This window comes from Vombatus ursinus, unplaced genomic scaffold (genome assembly GCF_900497805.2).
Source record: "Vombatus ursinus unplaced genomic scaffold, bare-nosed wombat genome assembly UNPS02014778.1, whole genome shotgun sequence".
In the NCBI taxonomy this organism is placed as follows: Eukaryota; Metazoa; Chordata; class Mammalia; order Diprotodontia; family Vombatidae; genus Vombatus; species Vombatus ursinus.
Genome location: NW_020954556.1, coordinates 51,429,585 through 51,451,077, shown reverse-complemented (window position 1 = coordinate 51,451,077; position 21,493 = coordinate 51,429,585). Strand labels below are relative to the sequence as shown.

The window sequence follows — 21,493 nt, the reverse complement described above, 5'->3', positions numbered from 1 at the left end:
TAGATGCTGGGGATACAAAGACAAAAGTCAAATTATAAGTGATGAAAACGGGAAAGAAAGAAGGAAGAGGGAGGAGGAGAAGAGAAAGATACAGAAGATTAGAGGGAAACAGATGAAGAAAGGAGAGAAAAGTAGGCAATCCCTCATTTTAAAAGTGTAAAAACATTTTAAAAAGCATAATCATTGACTTGTAAGTTGCTGGTGAGTACTTTTGTATTCAAAATGAAAACAATAACATATAAGAACATTCCCAAACATCACTCATGATGTGAGTTTTAATTACTCTAAGAAAAATCAGCTCACTGTTTCTGGAGCATGAGGAATCTATCATTGAGGTTACTATTGTTTATCGGCCTTCATATCTGTTTGTCAGTAACTATTTTTGGAATGATTAATTGTTTACATTTCATGTTTGTCCTTGGTTGGGGCTTCTTCTCCTGTCTCTTCATTTGAGTCCCACTTGATCTTTATAATGTTGTTACATGTACTTTTCACTTTTTGGTGTGTCATTCTTTTCATTTCCATAATGAGACCTGTTAAAGACCTTAGCTTAAAAAGGCCAAGGTCTCCCACTGCATCTGGGACCATCTCCAGTTGTCCTGATCCATATCTGGCCACTGGGCCCAGATGGTTCTGAAGGGGAGAGTAAGGCTGGTGACTTTGCACAACACTCCCTCACTTGAATCCAATTCACTTGCAAGTTATGATATCACCTTCCGGATGTCATGATCCTCCTCTTTATATTTCATATAGACTCCAGGAAGGCAAGGTCCATGCTTACATAACTCTCTCCATGCAGTGTGTGACATAGAAATATGTGCTTATGGGGCAGCTAGGTGGTGGAGTGGATAGAGCACCAGCCCTGGATTCAGGAGGACCTGAGTTCAAATCTGGTCTCAGACACATAACACTTACTAGCTGTGTGACCCTGGGCAAGTCACTTAACCCCATTGCATAGCCAAAAACAAAGACAAAACCAAACAAACAAAAAAGAAATACGTGCTTGCTTAAGCATTTATCAATCAATAAACATCTACTATTAGGCACCTAATAAGTGTAAGGCACTGTGTTAGATGGGGCAGTTGGGTGGCACAGTGGATAGAGCACTGGGCTTGGAATTAGGAAGATTCATCTTCATGACTTCAAATCCAGCTTCAGACACTTATTAGTTGTGTAACTCTGGGCAAATCACTTAACCCTGTTTGCCTCAGTTTTCTCATCTGTAAAATGGGCTGGAGATGAAAATGGCAAACCATTTGCCAGCATCTCTGCCAAGAAAACCTCAAGTGGGGTCACAAAGAGTCGAACAAGACTTTAATGAATCAACAACAAACTGTGTTAGGCCATCAGAGTATGCAGTGGGGCAAAAAAGGGCAAAAAAAAAAAAAAAAGAGTCTTTCTCCTCAAGGAGCTTTTAGATTAGTTGAGATCACACAACATGCACACACAAAAAAAATCAAAGAGTCATAGATTTTGAGCCTTCTGGATCAAATCCAGCCCCATTATTTTACAGATGAAGAAACCAAGACCTAGACTGGTAAAATGGTTTAACCCAAGCTAAGAGCTACAAAGCTGACCTAGGTCCTCTGACTCCAAAATCTAGCCATTTTCTGTTATATCACATGGACAGAGGAAAAACTACCCACTCACAGCTGTAAATGGCATGAAAACAACTACTTTGAAAGAGCAAACTATGCCAAATGAGCAGTATAGAATTAAGTATTAAAGACATTCAAAGAAAGGGAAGCTCACTGTAGGCAGGGCAGGCTTCCTAGAAGAGATGAGACGTAAGGGTAGAGATTCTGAGCGGGGGGAGAAGTGGGCAGGGGAACTAAGGGGAGAGAACTAAAGGGGACTCAGGGATCATCTGATGGTCTAGGGGCTCTTCTGTCTTTTTGGTGTCATGGGCCCCTTGGGTGACAATCTGGTGAAGCCTATGGACCCTTCTCAGAACGATGTTTTTAAATGCAGAAAACCCCTAGGATTCCAAAACAGTAGTCAGACTCTTTTACTTTATTTTATTTTTTTAGGCAACTGGGGTTAAGTGACTTGCCCAGGGTCACACAGCTAGTAAGTGTCAAGTGTTTGGTCTGAGGCCGCATTTGAACTCAGGTCCTCCTGACTTCAGGGCCGGTGCTGTATGCATTGCCCCACGTAGCTTCCCCAATCAGACTCTTCTAAAAACAAGGTAACAAACCCCAGGTTAAGAATCTCGATCTAGTCCAATTCCTTTGGCAGAAGAGAAAACAGATTCAGACAGAGAGAGAGGGAAGGGACACACAGCAAGCTAAGCTAAGAACTCAGCTTTCCGGGGTCCAGGCCAATGTACCTTGCATTATACAGCAGTGCTTCCTGGTTAGGCAAGGTGAGTTGGGGTGAGCAAGGTGAGCTCAGACAAAGGGGAGGGCAAGAGTCAATCAAGCAATTTGTTAAGCACCTTCACGGACTGCAGATGCACAGATCAAAGTGAAAGAGACCCTCCAGTCAAGAACCTTACACTCCATTTGATACCGTCTCCATTGGTGAGAACACACACATATACAGGTATATGCTAAACATACAGAAGATAATTTCAGAAAGAAGGCAGCAGCATTTGTGGAGATCTGAAAAGGTTCCATGCAAAAGCGTGAAGCTCAGGCTGAGTCTTGAAGGGGACAAGGGATTCTAAGAGGGGAAGGAGAGAAGGAAGGCGCTCAGGCAGATGGCGGCAAGAGGGTCCAAGGGGAGGTGGAGGAGCATTGTTTCTGAGGACCACTGAGGAGGGCAGTTTGGCTGGATCACAGAATGCACTGAAGTGCTGACGGTAGGGTGGGCAGCAATATGCAGTAAGGCTGGAAAGGGAGATTGGGGCCAGGTTGAGAAGGGCTTTAAATGACAAACAGCAGTTTATATTTGACCTGAGAGGAAAGATGTTTATTGAATGGGGCAATAATGCATTCAGACTTGTGCTTTAGGAAAATCACTGTCAGCTGTATGGAGGGTAGGTTGGAGTAGGAGAGACCTGGGCCAGGGCAGGGTAATTAGGAGGTTACAGTGATAGTCCAAGAGAGGTGATGAGGGCCTACTCTAGGGAAGAGAAGGTAAAGGAGAGGGAGAAGAAGAAGACAGGGAGAAGAAATAATTTTCAGCCAAAAAAATCCTTTCATAATCATCATCATCAGATAAATTTGTAATTAGTTAAAGTCATGTTCTATGTGACTAAAGTAGGTTAAAAACAGGCACGGGGGACCACGATGCTGGACAGAAAGAGAAAAGATGAAAAAGAACCATTAGGCCAAATTCCTGACTTTAGAAGGCTCATAATAACTGAAGGAGAAGGCGCACATGTGAAAAGCATTGAGCCGTCAGATCTCCACTCACTCTATCTCCTATATTTGTCATCATCTCCCTTCCTCTCATGTGGCCATTACTCTCATCCAGGACCTCATCACCTCTCACCTGGACTACTGCAGTAACTCTCTAGTTCTACATTTCCCACCTGCCTGCTCATGTCTCTACTCAGATGGCCCATAGGTATCTCAAACTCAACATGTCTAAAATGGAGCTCATCATCTTTCTCCCAAAAGTCCTGCTCCTCTTAATTTTTCCATTTCTGCTGAGGTGACCACCATTCTTCCCATCACCCAGGTGTACAACCTAGGAGTTATCCTCAACTTTTCACTCTTTGCTCGCTCCCTGTACACCAACACTGCCCCGCCCCCTCCCATATAAAATCAGTTACCAAGCCATGTTCATTCCACCTCCTTGACATCTCTTATATCTGTCCCTTTCTCTCTATTTATACCATGATCACCCTGAACCCGTCTTTCATTCTTGTCTGAATATTGCAATATTCAGATATTGCAATAATAATTGATGTCACTGTATCCAGTCTCTCTCCCCCCAATCCAAACTCCATATATTGTTGTTGTTCAGTCATGCCCGACTTCTCATGACCTCATTTGGGGTTTACTTGGCAGAGATACTTGAGTGGCTTGCCAGTTCCTGCTCCAGGTCAGTTTACAGATGAGGAAACTGAGGCAAACAGGGTTAAGTGACTCGCCCAGGACCACATAGCTACTAAATGTCTGAGGTCAGATTTGAGCTCAGGAAGATGAGTATTCCTGACTCCAGGCCCAGAGATCTACCCACTGCACCACCTAGCTGCCCAGACTCCACATAGCTCCCAAATTAGCCTTCCTAAAGCAAAGGTCTAATCATGTCACCCCTCTGCTCAAAAAGATAAAATAAAAATTCTTCTAGGTGGCTTTTAAAGTCCGTCATAATCTGGCTCCAGCCTGCCTTTTTGGCCCCAATGCCCATCATTCTCTTTTACAGACTCAACGTTCCAGACAAACTGGAGCTCTTGTACTCCATAGGCATTGACATTGCAACCCTTCTTTGCACAGGTTGTTCCCCATTCCTCCTAGCCCCTGACTGGGAGAATCCACTGATTTCTTCAAAGTTTAGCTCAAGGGCCAGCTCCTTCAAGAGGCATATCCTCATCCTCCCAGAGGCTCCTGGCATCTTTGACAGTCACTCCTCCCCTCCCAAACTACTTTGTCTTTACAAAACAATCTTTTGCATATACTTCATATTTATTTTTCTATAAACAGCTGTCTCCCTGGTGCAGTGTATGTTCTTTATGGGAAGGGACTGTTTCATTTCCATCTTTGTATACCTGGCACCTAGCACATACTTTTTGTTGTTGTTGTTGTTTGGTTGTTTTTCAGTTGTGTCTGACTTCATGACCCCATTTGGGGTTTCCTTGGCAAAAATACTACAGTGGTTTGCCATTTCCTTCTCCAGTTCATTTACAAGTGAGGGACTGAGGCAAACAGGGTTAAGTGACTTGCCCAGGGTCACACAGCTAGTAAGTATCTGAGACCAGATTCGAACTCAGGAAAATGAGTCTTCCTGACTCCAGGCTCAGCAATCTATTGACTATGCTACCTAACTGCCCTGGGCACACAGTGGGTACCCAATAATTGCTTACTGAATTAAATTTGATGTCGTTTTTTAAGAGATGACAAAACTGAAGCCCAGAGATGTTACATCATTTGTCCAAGGTCACCCCTTCCATCCGAATCCACCTTCTGCTCAGCTGACAAAATAATTTTTCTAGAGAGTAGGTCTGATCAGGTTGCCCTCCCCAGCCCAGCTCTTCCCATCCCCCAAGCCCTCCCCCAAAAAGGCAAACAAACCACATATGGCTTTCTATTATTCTCAGGATCCTGGTTGCCCCTGAAAGCTCTTTGTAGCTTATCCCCTTTCTCCTTCAGGTCCTCTTATACTTTCCTCCTCTCAGCGTCCCACATGTTCAGGCTACACTGGCTCACGGTGCCTTGAACACGGCACACTATTTGTCACTCTCTCTGTGTCTCTGCACTGGCTGTCCCCCAAGCCCAGAAGGCTCTGCCTCTTAGCTGCCTTCAAGCCAGCTCAAATCTCACCTTTTGAAGAGTGTTCTCAGTCCTGCCAGCAGCCAGTGCCTTCCCCTTGGAGATCTCCTTGCATTTATTCTGCACCTCATCTCTCCTTTGTACTTAATTATTATTCACATGTTGTCGTCCCGTCCCCCCCCCCCCTTTGGAATGTATGCTCTTCTAAGGCAGGAGCTGGTTTTGCCTTTCATTCTTTGACTCTCCGGTGTTTAGCGTAGGACCTGGAGCCTAGCGAACGCTGAACACACTCTTGCTGACTTACTGACCCAGTATGGAGAAATAATAATAATATCAAGTACTTAAGACAGGGCTTTAAGGGTTACAAAGCACTTTATAAATCTTATCTCATTTTATCCTCACAACAACTCTGGCAAGTAGATGCTGTTATTATCTGTATTTTACAGATGAAGAAATTGAGGCAGACAGAGGTTAAATGACTCGCCCAGGTTCACGCAGTAAGTGTCCAAGGCAAGATTTGAACTCAGGTCTTCCTGACTCCAGTCCAGTGCCCTCTTTATCCCTGGGGCCAGCTACCTATATATTGATCCAACTTATAGGAATGGGGTGATATCTCCCCACTGTTGCAGCTCTGTCAGTGGGATTAGGGACTCTGCTCCAAACCATAAAATGGGGCTAACGTGGTCTGAGGAGTGAGTAGAAGTGAGGGACAGAGACACCAGGAAGTTGGGGGTGGGAATTTGTGGGAAGCCAGAACCTCATACCAGCATAAAGTCCTACAACATTTCAGGAGAGGCTGGTTCCCTGTCATTCATTTTTTTTTTTCTTTTTCCCTAGGAGTCCCAGGGACTGCCTTGCTCACCAACTCGTCCAAAGCCTCCTGCCACTTATGATTAGGGTTTCTCCTCAGCTCTCGACTACTGGGGATGAGAAGCCAGTCTGGCAGTTTCTCTTCTATCCCGTTAGAATATAAGTTCACTGAGAGCAAGGATGAGATTTGTCATGGTAACCTCGGGTACTGACCCGAGTACAGTGCCAAGCTTTAAATACATGCATGTTGATTGATATTCAAGTCAAGAAACCCTTATTAAGTACTTACTTTGTGAAAGGCTCTGTGTTAAGTGCTAGAAATATAGATATAAGCAAACAAACAAAAAAGACAGTTCCTGCCCATAAGAAGCTTATAATCTAATGGGAGAAGACAGCACATAAAGAAGGAGTGGAGGTGGGAAAGGAAGAATCAGGAGCCAAGCCCAGAGAAGGATGTTTACTTGTTAATAGTTTTAACTGTTTATTGATTGATCCTCGGTCCCTGAAGTAAGCACAATTCTTTTAAAGTTTTCTAAAAGTTTTCACAGGTAGGAGCAGTGAGAGCAGAGAAAGGGGCAGGGGTGGGGGACGGGAAGGAAGGGGAGAGAGAAAATGATTTCTGAGCAGCAGCAACTGCGAGAGAAGGGGAGAGTTCTATCGTGAATGTTCCAGGGTGGTCATTGGACATCCATGATAAACCAATCAACAAGCATTTATTAAGCACCTACTATGAGTCAAACACCATGTTAGGTCCTGGAAACACAGAGTGATGAGGCACACTGCCTATACTGGAAAATTCAATGAATGTCTCTAGGCCTGTTTCCTCATGGCTAAAATAATGGGATTGGACCAGGCAATCCCTAAGGTAGCTTCCATCCCTAAATCCTGTGAAGCTATGGAAGGCTCCTTGTTTAGAGTCAAATTCTGAGCCAGGTTTTGAAGCAGCTGGGGAATAAAGAGCGGTGAGGAGGAAGAGCAGAAAGGGTAGCTAGGGTGGGGAAGAATGACTTGTGACCCCTTCCTCAGACCTAAAATATGAGAGTATGAGCCTCTGGAAAACCAAACCAAACACCAGCCCGAGGAGCTTCAGAAAAGCAAGGAGAAACTAGAAGCAGTTATCCCCAGCTCCAGTTTGAACAGCGACTCAAGGGTGGCCCCAGATATCCCTAGAGACCCCCAGGTGTCTCTGACTATGACTGAATCAGAGCACCAACCTTATAAAGCATATTTAATACCCCTTGAATAAATGCATTAGAGCTCAGAAGAGTCATGAGGCAGCAATCCCTGAAAAAGCTCACATTGCCCAAGTAAAATATGCCTGGTTTATACTGTGGACTAAAATAGAGGCTTGTATTGGACAAGATCAAGATGATCTACGGCTGTTTGGGAATGCAAGGCTGAAATGGGTTTTCCTCTTCACCAATCGTGGCTTCCAGGCAATTTTATCCCCTATAAAATCAACAGCGGCATCAGAGTTTCAGAGCTCCAGCAGCATCCAGCAATAATAAGGTATGAGCTAAGCAGGCCAAGCAAGAGAGCAACTCCAACAAGAAAACAGGTTTTCATTTTGAAGATTAGATATAAATGGGGAAGAGCAGGAGGAAAAGCCTCTTCTGGGGGATAATGCTTCTTATATACATTGATAATGCTAAGCTTTATAGACTGGCAGACCATCTGTGCCCTCTTCTCACACAAACCCCTGTCCGTACCTGCCTGCTTCAGAGACTGGGTTTTCTTAGAAACAAATTTGATTAATTCTTCAAAGCCAGCAGATTGTGGTTGAACCATTCAACCCTATCATATTCTGCTAACTAAAAATGTCTGCATCTGCCATTTTGCAAAAGAACATTTTACCCCCTTCCCCTGTTGCTTCAAACTCTTTTTCTCCCACCGGCCAACCCCTCTGCCCCAGGGCTTAGTCAGTGCCACCTTTTTCCAAGCTCAGTGTTTATATAGGGTTTTATTTCGGCTGGTAAAACATCTGTATTTTTTCAGGGAGTTAAATAAATGATCTATGCCGGGAATGTACAGTATAGAGTGATGTCAGGTCCCTTTTTTTTCAAGTCACTGGGCTGAACAGGCCAAACATTGTTTCAGCCTGCAGTTGGGAATGTGAATATTTATACTGTCGACTCAATTCATACAAACAGAGCTAAAGGCAGGCAGGCAGAAGCTATTTCATGGCTCTAGGTCAGACTGGGGGGGGGGGAGGAGGGGAATCTAGACTTGCTAATTCACAGAAATATGCCTAATCATATAACTTCTGGGAAACGGATGTCGCAAAAATGATTTCAAAGGCTAATTGTGTTTGTGTGTATGTGTGGGAGTGAGAAAGAGGGAAAAGAGGTCTCTGAACTCTTGCTGCACTTATGATCAGTACCACCCAGTTTAGTTTTTAATTATATTCCGGTGCACAGTTAGTCCTTTCTCCCCAGTGGAACTGTAAGCTCCCTGAAGACAAGAACTGGGGTTTTTTCCTTCCGTTGCATCAGTGATGAAAATACAAGTAGATTGTAGATGTAGGGCTGGAAGGGAACCATCTAGTCTGTCTCCCCATTTAACAGCTGAGGGAACTGAGGCTCAGAGAAGATAAGCAGCTTGTACAAGGTCACAAAAGGTAGTGGCAATCAGAGCTAGGATTCCAAATAGAATAATAAATAAAATAAAATCTGTTGAATGACTGGCTACACAGCTCTGGACGGAGCAAAAATAGGGGCTTCTTTTTTACTGATTAATCCCAATGTTACTACCCTACCTGGACCAGAGGGGGCAGAAGACATTTACCTGACATGCCTATGGCTTGGGAAAAGTTTCTAGGTTCTTATTCCCTAGCACAGAAATTAGGTATATGTCATCTATATGGACCAGTTCAACCCTAGGCCAGCGTGCAGACCAGGAAGCAATTCAAGAGGTTTCTCTCCAAACCCTGACCTTAAAGGATGACAACAAGCCCCCTACACTTATTTCGGGCAGCCAAGCACACCTGGCCTGTGTTTTGCTGCTGGCAAGAATTTGCATGATAGATGGCATTGGAGTCAGGAAGACCTGAGTTCAAATCCTACCTCAGGCACTTAATAGCTGCAGGATCACAAGCAAGTCACTTAATCTCTGAGCCCCAGTATGGTCACTGGTAAAAGGAGGATCACTTAGCCTTTGTTTGTCTTGGAGGGAGCTAGGTGGCTGAGTAGATAAGAGTGCTGGGCTCAGCGTCAGGAAGACCTGAGTTCAAATGCAGTTTCAGACATTTACTAGCTGTGTGACCCTGAGCAAATCACTTAACCTCTCTTTGCCTTAATCTTCTGGAGAGGGAAATGGCAAACCTCTCCAGTATCTTTGCCAAGAAAACCCCACGGACAGTGTGGTCCATGGGGTCCCAAAGAGTCAGACACTACTGAACGACTGAATAATAACAACAAAAAAAAGGATAATAACATTAACTAACACTCAGAAGTGTTGTGATGAGCAAGAGATAATATACATCAAGCACTCTGTAAAGTCAACCTGTGACAAGCATTATTATTACTATTCTCCTATGATCATGGATTTAGAGTTGGAAGGGTCTGAAGATCCTGACTGGTTTCAAGCACAGCAGCACACGAGCACTGAAGGACTAAAATGAGTATATACAGTTTGGGAGTAGGTAAGAGATACAAGCGAGATCTCAGCACTCGAAGAAGAGAGGAAAACTCATCCTGTCCTACTGGGCTCCTTGGGCTCTCAGCTCTGGAAGACAAAGCCTGCACCATATCTCAATCAGAAGTGGCTGCTGGAATGCTGGAATCTTCTCAAACCCTACCAGGTAAAGAAATCTAGAAGGGCAACAAATAGTCTGTTTTAGAACACATTAAGTCCAATAAGAATTCACAGAATTTAGAACTGTAAGCAATTTCAGAGATTATTTGGTCCCACCCCCTTATTTTACAGGCAAGGAAACTGATGCTCAGAGAAGATACCTGACATCATCATCATCATCATCATCATCATCATCATCATCATCATCATCACCACCACCACCACCACCACCACCACCACCACCACCATCATCACCACCACCACCACCACCATCATCATCACCACCACCACCATCATCTTCTTCCTCCTCCTCCTCTTCTTCTTCATCATGATCATAGCTGACATTTATGTAGTACTTTAAGGTTTGCAAAGCACTTTACATATTTCCTCATTTGATCCTCATAATAGCCCTGGGAGGTAGGTGCTATTGTTATTCTCCCCATTATACAGATGAGAAACCTGAGGTAGACAGAGGTAAAGTGACTTGCCCAGGTTTACACAGTTAGTAAGTATCTAAGGCAGAATTTGAATTTAGGTCTTCCTGACTTCAGGTCTAGTGCTCTATCTGCTGCTCCACATAAATATGAAAAACACTCAGCAAACAAGTGGCGGAGAGGCCTCTGACCCAGGCCTTCTAAGTGGGAGTCAAGGGTTCTTTTCACACTCTCTCCTTTAGCTGGTTAGCCACTATTAAAAAAAAAAAAAATCCAGTGTGAAAAAAAAAATCAGAGAAATTAGGGAATGACTTATTATCATTACTAATAGCATAAATGAATTAGTATAACTAAAAGTTTGTTTTTTCTAGTGTGTTTAAAATAAAATTTTTATCTTTTTTTATGGATACTCAAATTTTTAGGAATATCCAAAAAAAAATCCCCTTAACAAAAGGATGTGTTCTGTGAAAGTTTGGATTCAGTCAAAGGGCCACATTTGAGGACCTAGAGGGCCACATGAGGACTTGAGGCCACAAGTTCCCCACCCTTGATTTGGGAAATAAGCCCAGTGCTGAACCGTTTGCCCTTCTTCCTGGGATAAGCCTGGCTGACCACATGGTCACTCTATCTGGCCTTCCCAGTCATGCTACACAGTCTGCCCCATATTCACCTCCTGATATCGGGTCTCTTTTTATCAAGAGATCAGCTCTTGCTCATCTTTCAAGAGATTGTTCTAGCTCTTGAATTACAATCAGGTTGTCTCAGGGAGTGTTTAATCAACTCCTTAGGAGCTGACGTCATATGAGGATCGGCTGAAGGAAACAGGAATGTCTGTTTAGCGTGGAGACAAGGGGAGGGAAGAGGAGAGGGAGGAAAAAGGCTGTTTTTGGTATCTGAAGGGATGCTGAGTAGAGTAGAGGAGAGATTAGACTGGTTCTGTTCTGCCCCAGAAGGAAGAGGTGAAAACGGAAAAAAAAAGGACCAATTTAGGCTTAATGTAAGGAAATACCTCCCAACAATGTTAGGACTTCCTATCCAAAAGTGCAATGGGCTACTCAGAGAGGTCATTGGTTTTCCTTCACTGGAAGTCTTCAAGCAGAGTGACCACTTGCAGAATTTGTTGTGATGGAGAATCCTTTTTGGGTTTGGGTTAAACTAGATGGGCACGAGGGTACCTTGCCACTCTAAAATCCCATCAATCACTCTTATGTCACATGCCTATTGTAACTGTATGTGTACAACACACACACACATAGATATACAGTATATATATAATCTATCTATCTATCCGTCTATGCACCATGCCTGGAGTCAGGAAGACTCATCTTCCTGAGTTCAAATCTGGCCTCAGACACTTAGTAACTGTGTGACCCTGGGCACGTCACTTAACCTCTCTGCCTCAGTTTCTTATGTGTAAAATGAGCTGGAGAAGGAAATGGCAAATCACTCCACTCTCTTTGCCAAGAAAACCCAAAATTGGGTCACAGAAATTCAGAAACAATCCAACTACAACAATCTATCTACCTACCTACCTATCGCTTTAATAAGTTAAAAATTATACTAAGACTTTTGGGAAACCTGAACAAGATTTCATTTATATCTAAATATCTACGAATACTTCAAAAATCCGGGGATATTCTATTCTCTGGCACAGATTATAGCAGCATATGTTTTGGGTTTAGAGGGACCTAACCTAATCTCCTAACTTTTCAGAAGAGGAAACCCAGGCAGGTTAGGGACTAGTCCAAGATCATACATCTAGAAAGCAGAAAAGACATGATTTGAACCTGGATCGTTTCATTCAAAATCTAGTTCTCTTCCCACTGCATTATGCTGCTTTCCAATGTTTAGATGTGCAAATAAAAAGTGAGAGAAAGAAATAATTTGCTAAAGTGTGATGCTTAAATTTGTTAAAAATGTGTTTTCAAAAGTACAAGCATTCCTCCCTTTATTCAGTAGCTGAGGTCCTGAAAAATGGAATGTTTATGCATCAAATCCTATTTTAAATGTATTAGCAGTCTTGGTTATTTGAAACCAGCCTGTTGCCAATCCTCTTATAAAGTTTATCATTTATCTTTCACGTACATCTGGATTCTCATGGGTTTAATTTTTCTTAAGGAAAAGTCAATTGGTGATTCAAAAGCTTCTAGCAAGAAAATAAAGCAAGAAAATTTTGAGAATCAGGTGCTCACTGTAGGCCTTTAATCAGGAAAATGGCCATAAAGTCAAGTTTCAGCAATATAGCAAAGGAATTGCTGAGCCAGTTTCTCTAAATGTGCCTAGCTGCTTTCAGAACTAGCTGACTCACTGGGTTATAAGTCTAAAACATTTTGTTAGTGGACATAACCGCACCTGGTTTTCGGTACAGGTAAGTGAGGGATAATGATTAGTTATGTGGATTATCCAAGCCCCTTTTTCTCTTCTCCCTGTTTGTTCTCACTGTTTCATGGTTCCTTCAAGGTAGTTAGGTGGTGTCCTAGATAAAGCACTGAGCCCAGAGTCAGAAAGACACAGAGTTCATATTAGGCCTCAGATGCTTCCTAGCTATGTGACCTTGGACAAGTCACTTAATCTATCTCAATTTCCTCATCTGTAAAATGGGGATAATAATAGCCCCTACCTCCCAGAGTTGTTGAGAGTATCAAATGAGTTGACATGTAAAGTGCTACATAAATGCTATTATAATAGCAAAGTAGTTTGACTAGAAAGAAGAAAGGGTAATAGCTTCTTTGGGGTAAGGGTTACTAGCTGAGGAATAATTTATGGATTATTAATAAACAGTCCCTCATTACAAAATGGAGGGGTTATTTGTGGATTTCTCCATCCAAACCATCTCTGAACTGGTAGAGATAACCTAGAACTGGCTGTATATCCCAAAAAGACACCTTGGTAACATTCCTCACCTTTAGAATATAAGCTCCTTGGTGGCAGGAATAGTTTCATTCTTTGTTTTTTGTGTCCCTATCACCAAGACAGTGCCTGGCACACAGCAGATACTTAATAAATGCTTGTTCATTGATTTAGTGAATTGTTCTCTCAAGATACTTGGAGAATCATCATGTGGATCCTATGTAAAACATTTTTGCAGTATTTCTCCTCGCATTAAAAAAGACAATAATCTACTGATCAAAAAGATTTTTATCACTTATGCTATTTCCCAGCACATGCCAAGAAAACCCATGCATTAATTACTGGAAGAGAACACAGCTACACAGGGGGTGTTTTTGCAATAAACAATCACAGCACAAACATTTTAAACGTCCTATTTTAGGGAAGTCTTGGTTTTGAACTTCTTACCCTACCAGAAGTCAGTTTCAATAGTCAACTGAAGTGTTAATGCCATTGTCAGAAAGGACATTTCCTACAGGAGGAGGAGGAGGAGGGGTAGAAGGAAGAGGAAGAAGAGGAAGAGGACAAGAGAGCTATCTGCTGGGTTGGGGAAAAGCAGGTTTCCTGGAAACTGCTGCAATTGCCACAAAAATGTCAACTCTTTTGAAAACAAAGTCAAAAGAAATTTAAGGTTATTACAGTTAATTTGCATTTTCCAGGTTTTACGGCAGTTGTAAAAGTTTGTCTTTTAAACATAGTTTGACCCACCAAAAACTCTGAATTTAAGCGTTTAGAATTAGGGTTGGTCTGGCTGCCACACAAGGGGATGTAGGTGATGGGGGGTGGGTACAGTCAGACCCAAGGACTTCATCTAAAGTCCCTGAAAAGTTGGGACTTTGCTGGATTGAGACTTAGGGACTTTTATTATAACAAACAGACTCCTCTTTTTGAAAAATGAGGATGGAATTTTTTTTGGACTTTTTTCAGTTCTAGTTTGTTATTACAAATGTCATCAAAGTACACAAAAGGGGAAAAAAAATTCTAAAAGCCAAAAGGTGATGACTGCTTTAAAAAGTGACTATTTATATTTTCACATAATACAGGAGAAAAAAAATGAATCCTGTTTGCCAAAACCTACATGCTGCTAGGTACTACATCATGTACACAGATAAGTAAATGTGATGTTACTAATAGGTAACTAAGTTAATAAGTAATAATAATAATAATAATAATAAAAATAATAATAATAATAATAAAGTAAATGCAAAGCCCTTTTTGGGAAAGAGAGGGGGAAGAAGACCAACCACATAGGGACTGAGGCAATTAGGAAAGGCCACAAGTAGCAGACAGCACCTGAGGTGAACCTGGAAGAGAGTCAGTAATTCCATAAGGTGGAGACAAAGAGAAAGACAACCGTAGACCCAGAGCTATGGAGGCGACAGATGGAATCCTTTATGTAGGAAATAGCACGACCAGTTTGTCTAACACATAAGAGTGCATGAGATGGGGAGTAAAATCAGTGTGGAAAGACAGGAGGGAACAAAGTAAAGGGATTTAAAAGCAAAACAAATGAGTTTGTATTTTATCCTAGAAAGGCAATAAATAGGGAGCAAGTGAGTGATATTGTCAGACTTGTACTTTAGGGATGAGTATTATAACTAAGTGAACGATGGATTAGAGAGAGTCAAAGTAAGGAGATTAATTAAGAAGTTGCCGTAATAGTCCAGGCAAAAGGTGATGAGGACCTGAGCTAGGATGGTGGTTACCCACCAGGAGAGAAGGAAATGGATGTAAGGGACAGGGCTTAAGTAAAATCAGCAAGTGACTGGAGTTGGGAAGGTGAGGATAATTCTGAGGTTTTAAACCTGAAAAACTGGTAGGATAATTGTGACCTTGACTGAATTAACTAAGTTAGGAGGTGAGACTGAGTTAGGGGCAGAGATGATGAGTTCTGTTTTGAATGTGTTTGGGTACACATTCCCAATAGGCAGTTGGAGATGAAGAAATGGAGCTCAGGGAAGAGATGAAGACTGCCATATGCAGAGATAGGAGTAATCTGCCCCTTCACCCCTTCACCAAAATTCAGCCTAAGAGAAAACGTAGAGAGAAAAGAAAAGGATCCAGGACAGAGCCTTGGGATATACCCAGGTATGGGCGGGGGGCATCAATATGATTAGGTAAAGGAGACTGAGACATGGTCAGGAAGGAGTGGGGGGGGTGTGTGGGGGGGAATCAGCAAACAGAACAATTACAAAAACCTACAGAGTGAAGAAAATCCTGGAGGAGGGAGTAATCAGCATGGTCAGAAGTTGCAGAGAATTCATGAAGGTAATGTACTGAGAAAAAGCCATTGGACTCCATAGTTAAGAGGTCATTGGTAACCTTGAATAGAGTTGTTTCAGTTGAGTGAAGGACAGAAACCAAAATGCAAGGTGTCAAGAGATGGGTAGGAGGTGAGGAAGTGGAGGCAATGAGTGTAGTCAGTTTTTCCTAGGAGTTTGGCTCTAAAAGGGAGGAGAGTTGCAGGAAGAAGCCAGGTCAAATGAAGAGTTTTTGTTTTTAGAGGGTGAGGGAGATAACGGGCACGTTTGCAGGCAGCAGGGAAGTAGTCAGTGGATAAAAAAGGATTGAAGATTGGCCAGAAGAGAGTATGATGGAAAAGCCCCTGGAAGAGACAAGAGATGATGAGCTGGCCTTCCAAAGGAAAAGGGCAATCTCTTCATCAAAGACTGAAGCAAAGGGAGACAGGCTAAAGGATGATTTTGAAGGCATCCAAGGTGTACTGGGGGAAAGAGGAACCTCATGAGGTACAAATTCTGTTTCCTCCACATTAAAGCATGATGCCAGGTTCTCTACTGGGAAGGAAGGAGAATGGGAGCCTAGGACAATCTGCATGGATACATCACTATCTAAATTTTACGTCACTGCCAAGCAGGCTAAGTTCTGGGACAGGTGGACTCAGATACTTAAAGAAAACTCATTATTGATATCCCCAAAATGCCATTTTACATAAGGCATTATGGTAATCATCGGAAAAGATGAAGCCCTCATAATCTACCACCTGTTCAGTCTTTAATGCCCATCTTAACTCGCTCTTACTCCCAAAAATGTTCTCGAACTACCCCAGTCCACAGCAAATGCTTCTTCCTCTAAACTCTGGTAGGACTTCTTGTCTACATCACTCATATGGCAGAGTGTATTATATATTGCCTTGAATTCTGAAGTATCACTTTATGTAAGTCTACATACTTCTATCCCAACTATAGAGTAATAAGGCAATGGTTCAAGACTCAAATAAAAACAGGGGTCCTTAAACTGCATACAAGGATCCCTGCAGGCTGCATATCAGAAAACCACACATATTTATGTATTTCTTTTTAAAATTAATAATCAGTACATTGAAATCAGATAGGAACAACATTTTAATCTGGTTTGGGCCACACCCAGGAATGTTGTAGGCTGCATGAGACTTCTGGGTTGTGTGTTTGACACATCTAGCAGAAGGCACTCTGGGAAAGGGATCATGTTTTGTAACAAGGTAAGTTCTGGGACAGCGGGGCCCAGGTACTTAATGAAAGGCAGTATGCCTCCAAATGCCTTATGCTTCTTTGTGGTCTCCATCAATGTCTTATTTGTTTCTTTTGTTTTGTTTTGTTTTGTTTTTTGGTTGGGCAGTGGGGTTAAGTGACTTGCCCAGAATCACAAAGTGTCAAATGTCTGAGGCTGGATTTGAACTCAGGTCCTCCTGACTTCAGGGCCAGTGCTCTATCCATATTAGCAGATTCATCTTTGAGTTTAAGACAACTACATACTGGGACATCCTGTTTCAGTGAAGCCCAATTTCATGGCCTCAGTGTGGTTTGGAGGGAATCTTGAACTCTTGAAGGCTCTTCCAACAGACCATAAGCTCTGGTAGGCTCTACCAAGCGACAAAAGCTTGGTAGGTGTCTCTTGCCTAAGGACTGGCCTTAGTTATTTTCAGAAAGTTCATCACTAGCAGGTTTCAAGGTAATGATTTAAAAATTTTCCCCCTTTTTAATTAATTAATTAGCTTATTTATTTGTTTGTTTGTTTTGTTCTGAACTTAAGAAATAAAACATGCATTCCCACAACACAATAGAATAGGAAAAAGGATGATTGCTTTTGTATTTAAGTGAAATTTGCATTTTGCTTAAATTGTTAAATTTATTGGCATATAATTGGGCAAAATAACTCCTCATAGTTGCTTTGATTTCATCTTTGTTATTGGTATATACTGATACCTAAACCAGGAAGAGTAAAAACAGGGAAAGAAAATGATAGCCCAATTTCATTAATGAAAGTGACTTTTTAAAAAATTTTAGCCCTAACAGCTCATAAAGACTATCTACTAAAGTATAGAAAGGGGCAACCTATGTTGGTGGAAAAAAAAAAAAACCTACCCCAAGAAAATCAAATATGTAGCAAAAAACATACTAGGCTAATGGTCAGGACATCAGTTCTGTGACTTCAGCTGCAATTTAATTCGAGTCTGAGGGTGTGGATTCAATTCCTAGCTCTAAGTCTAGCTTTGTGACCTTGGGCAAATCACTTAAACTTGTGTTGTTCCCTCATCTGTATTATGGAGATAATAAGAGGCACCTCATGGGGTTATTGTGGGGAAAGTGCTTTGTAAACCTCCAAGAACTATGGAAATAGGAATTATTATTATCATTTTTGTTATTCTTGGGATTTCTTTTTCTCCCTCTGTAAAATAAAGGACCTGGACTTAATAGACGACCTGTAAGTTCTCTTCCAGACCTAACATTTGATACGCAAAGAAACTGAAATAAGTAGGACTTACATTTAGGTAACATTTAAATTCAGGAAGTATGACTGACATTGCCTGACAGTAGCTCAGCTGAGTGGGGTGCTGAGTGGGATCAATGAAAAGGGATCTTCTGACATCCACACAGTTCACAGAATCACAATTTTTGAGCTGAAAAGGAACCCAGCAGCCATCTAATACGATACCTGTATTTTACAAATGGGGAAACTGAGGCCCAGAAAAATTAAGTGACCGGCTCAAATTCACACAGTTATTTAGTGTCAGTGCTGAGCCTGAAATTCTGGTCATCTGACACCTAGCTTAGTGTTTCTTTTACTCAGTCCGTCAGAAGGCACCAGGATCCCAAGGGAGACCCAAGGCAAGGAGAGACAGGCTGGTCTACCATTTTTTTCTTTCTTTATTCTGCTTGACTCTGCTGCTCAGATTATGAGAAACATTATCTCAGGTTTCTCCTACAGTCACCTGGTCCTTCCAGCAGCACAGGCATGCTAATTCTTTAGCAGGGTCAAGAGAGCAGGGCATTGTTTCAGCCTCCAGCAGAATTCATGATAGTAAGCTTTTTCAGAGGGGCAAGTTTAAGTAATGTGAAGTGATACAACTCTATACCTCGCTAGAGTCCAGTTCTCAGCTTTGCTAAGGAGTCCTGTCTTAACAGTATCACACTAATAGTAGATAAAGAAAATGTATCCAGAAGACCAAGGACTATGGTTCTGCCCCAAGCAATCGCTTATTATTTCCAAGAGTGGAAAGCCCCATGTTTTCCCAAACGTTCCTAATCCACGGCTGGAGGAGCCAAAAGTGGCTGCCTGGTGAGTAGGTATTCTAGTATTTTCTTTCAATGTTAAAAGTCTCCCCCTCCTCTCCCCCTTTTTATGGCATTCTGATGATACAATGATGGATGCTCTCCAGAGATGTAAGATTTCTACTGGAAACTACCCAAAACTGCCCTCTTCCCCCTCTCAAGGGGTGCTAAGTAAATTCCCTTTCCATGATAAGAGGGACTCAGTCTGCCAAGGAGACATGATTTACCCTTCTAAGGGCTCACCATTAATTTCAATATGTCGACTAACTGCTGCTTTTCGGTTTGTTTATTTGACCAAGAATCTGTGGAGTATTAAAACACACACACACCTTTCAAATAACACTGTAATGAAAGACTATAAGGCTTTGCTAGATAAATATCAAGAAATCCACTTCATGGGCCCACAAGTAGAAACTTTCCTTTTTCCAAATAAAAAGAGTAATGAAGTGAAGGCTAATTGGCCAGAATTTTCTAGAAATGGCTGTGGGATAGATGGGTAGTTTGTGGTAGGGGAAGTATCAACTCATTCTGGTCTAATGGAGAAGGAAGGAGTTCCCTGCTGTTAGGTAGCTCTTAATCAAAAGGGAAGATTTAGTCCTTGCTAAAGGCACCAAGATGGTATGGTCAGGAAGACCTGAATTCAAATCTTGTCTCAGACCCTTGTTAGTTTTGTGACCGTGGGCAAGTCACTTAACCTCTCTGTATATCACAGTTTCCTCATCCATAAATGGAAGATAATAATAGCACCTACCTCCTAGGATTGTGAGACTCAAGTGTGCTTTCTAAACCTGAAAGTGCTATATAATACTATTTCTTATTTATTGTTGTTGTTGTTGTTCAGTTGTTTCAGTCCTGTCTGACTCGTTGTGACCCCATTTGGGGTATTCTTGGCAAAGATACTAGAGTGGTTTGCCATTTCCTTCTCCAGCCCATTTTACAGATGAGGAAACTGAGGCAAAGAGGGTTAACTGACTTGCCCAGGGTCACACAGTAAGTGTCTGAGGCCAGATTTGAACTCAGAAAGATAAGTCTTTGACTCCAGGACCAGCATTCTATCTACTGCACCACCTAGCTGCCCCTCCCCTATATGTATAGTCTCCACGATTAGAATGTAAGCTCTTTGAGGGCAGGGACTGGCTTTATTTTTGTATTTGTACCCCCAGCAATTAACACAGTGCTTGGTACATTGTAAGCATATTACAAATTCCTTTTTCTTTGATTCGTTAACTTATAGAAATTCATTAATATTTTCTGATAAGCCACAAGTTACTTTTGATGTCAACCCCACATCAGTTAGATGCTCATACCCCATGTAATAATTTTAAAATACTGTTGTTTTTTTAAAAGTCACAATAGCAGGTTCTAATTAAGAGGAGTGGTGTATCTTTAGAAGATACTCGAAGTATATGTTTCATAGAGGACCTCCCTTGTGACACAGGATTTCTCTGTGCAGGTAACTTCTGAGAACCCTAGCCTGCAGAATATTCAAAAAAGGACCTGGACCTGAGATATCACTGGGATAGGGAGCTCTTGGAGGATAAAGCTCCTTCTACCAATGCAGGCTGGCATCTCGCCTGCAACACATAGGCCTAGAGATTTACCTAGAGCAGCATTAAAAGATTTGTCTAGGGTCATACAGCCTGTATGGGTCAGAGCTGAACTCAAACTCAGGTCTTCCTGCCCCTAAGGCCGGCTCTCCATCCACTATGCCACAAGGTGTTTTCTATGTAGGGAAGGAGCCACCTTGCCAAGTTACAGCCACAGGATACAGACTCCCACGGGAATGAGAAAAGCCTCCTCGACTGGCTTTCCCAGCAGCCAAGAGGGCTTCTCCTGCCCACTGTTTCACCATCCATCCACTCCGTTAACAGTTACCATGGGAAAAAAGACCTTGACTTAAAAATTGGATGAAGGGTTTTTATTCCCCCTGTGAAGACAAAGAAGGGCACCTAGCTAGGTGGTAGTAGTGGGAACTTGAATTCAAATCCAGCCTCAGACATTTACTAGTTGTGTGACCCTGGGTAAGTCACTTAACCCTGTTTGCCTTAGTTTCCCCATCAGTAAAATGAGCTGGAAAAGGAAATGGCAAACCTCTTCAGTGCCTCTGCCAAGAAAGCTCCAAACGGGGACACGAAGAGTCCGACAGGACTGAAATGACTGAATAACAACAACCAAGACAGACACCGCTTCATAAAGTAAAGAAGCTATTTTTGTGACTATCAGTTGTGTATATCCTAAAGAAACAGCTTTCCCGTCATATGCTGCTTTTCCATTTTCTTTTCACTGCACGTCGTTTCTGTCTTTCCTTCACCCTCTACATTTCCAGCATGCTGCCTCTACTGCTTCAGCTTCTTTTCCTTCTGCCGGTGATTTTCTCAGTCATCTGTACCAAAACCTACTTGAATCTCCCTCACTGACATCACCTCTTCTTCTCAAAGCAAGTGTCTTATGCTTCTAACCAACGTCATGCACTGTGGCAGAGGGCAGGGGAAGGATCCTCAATTCCAGTCAGAGGACCTGGGTTCCAATTCTAATAACCTGTGATGCCTGGGCATGGTCACTTAGCATCCTTGTGTAAAATGAGGGTTCCAACTCTAGATCTAATGTCTAGACGTCTCTTCAAATCTGCCTGCAAAAT

At 42.2% G+C, this 21,493-nt stretch overlaps 1 protein-coding gene across 2 annotated transcripts in view; it reads right to left on the bottom strand.

Annotated features, from left to right (window-relative positions):
• The window catches only part of THADA (THADA, armadillo repeat containing), a 438,429-nt gene that overhangs the window by 143,361 nt on the left and 273,575 nt on the right, over positions 1 to 21,493 (bottom strand). The window lies entirely within an intron of this gene.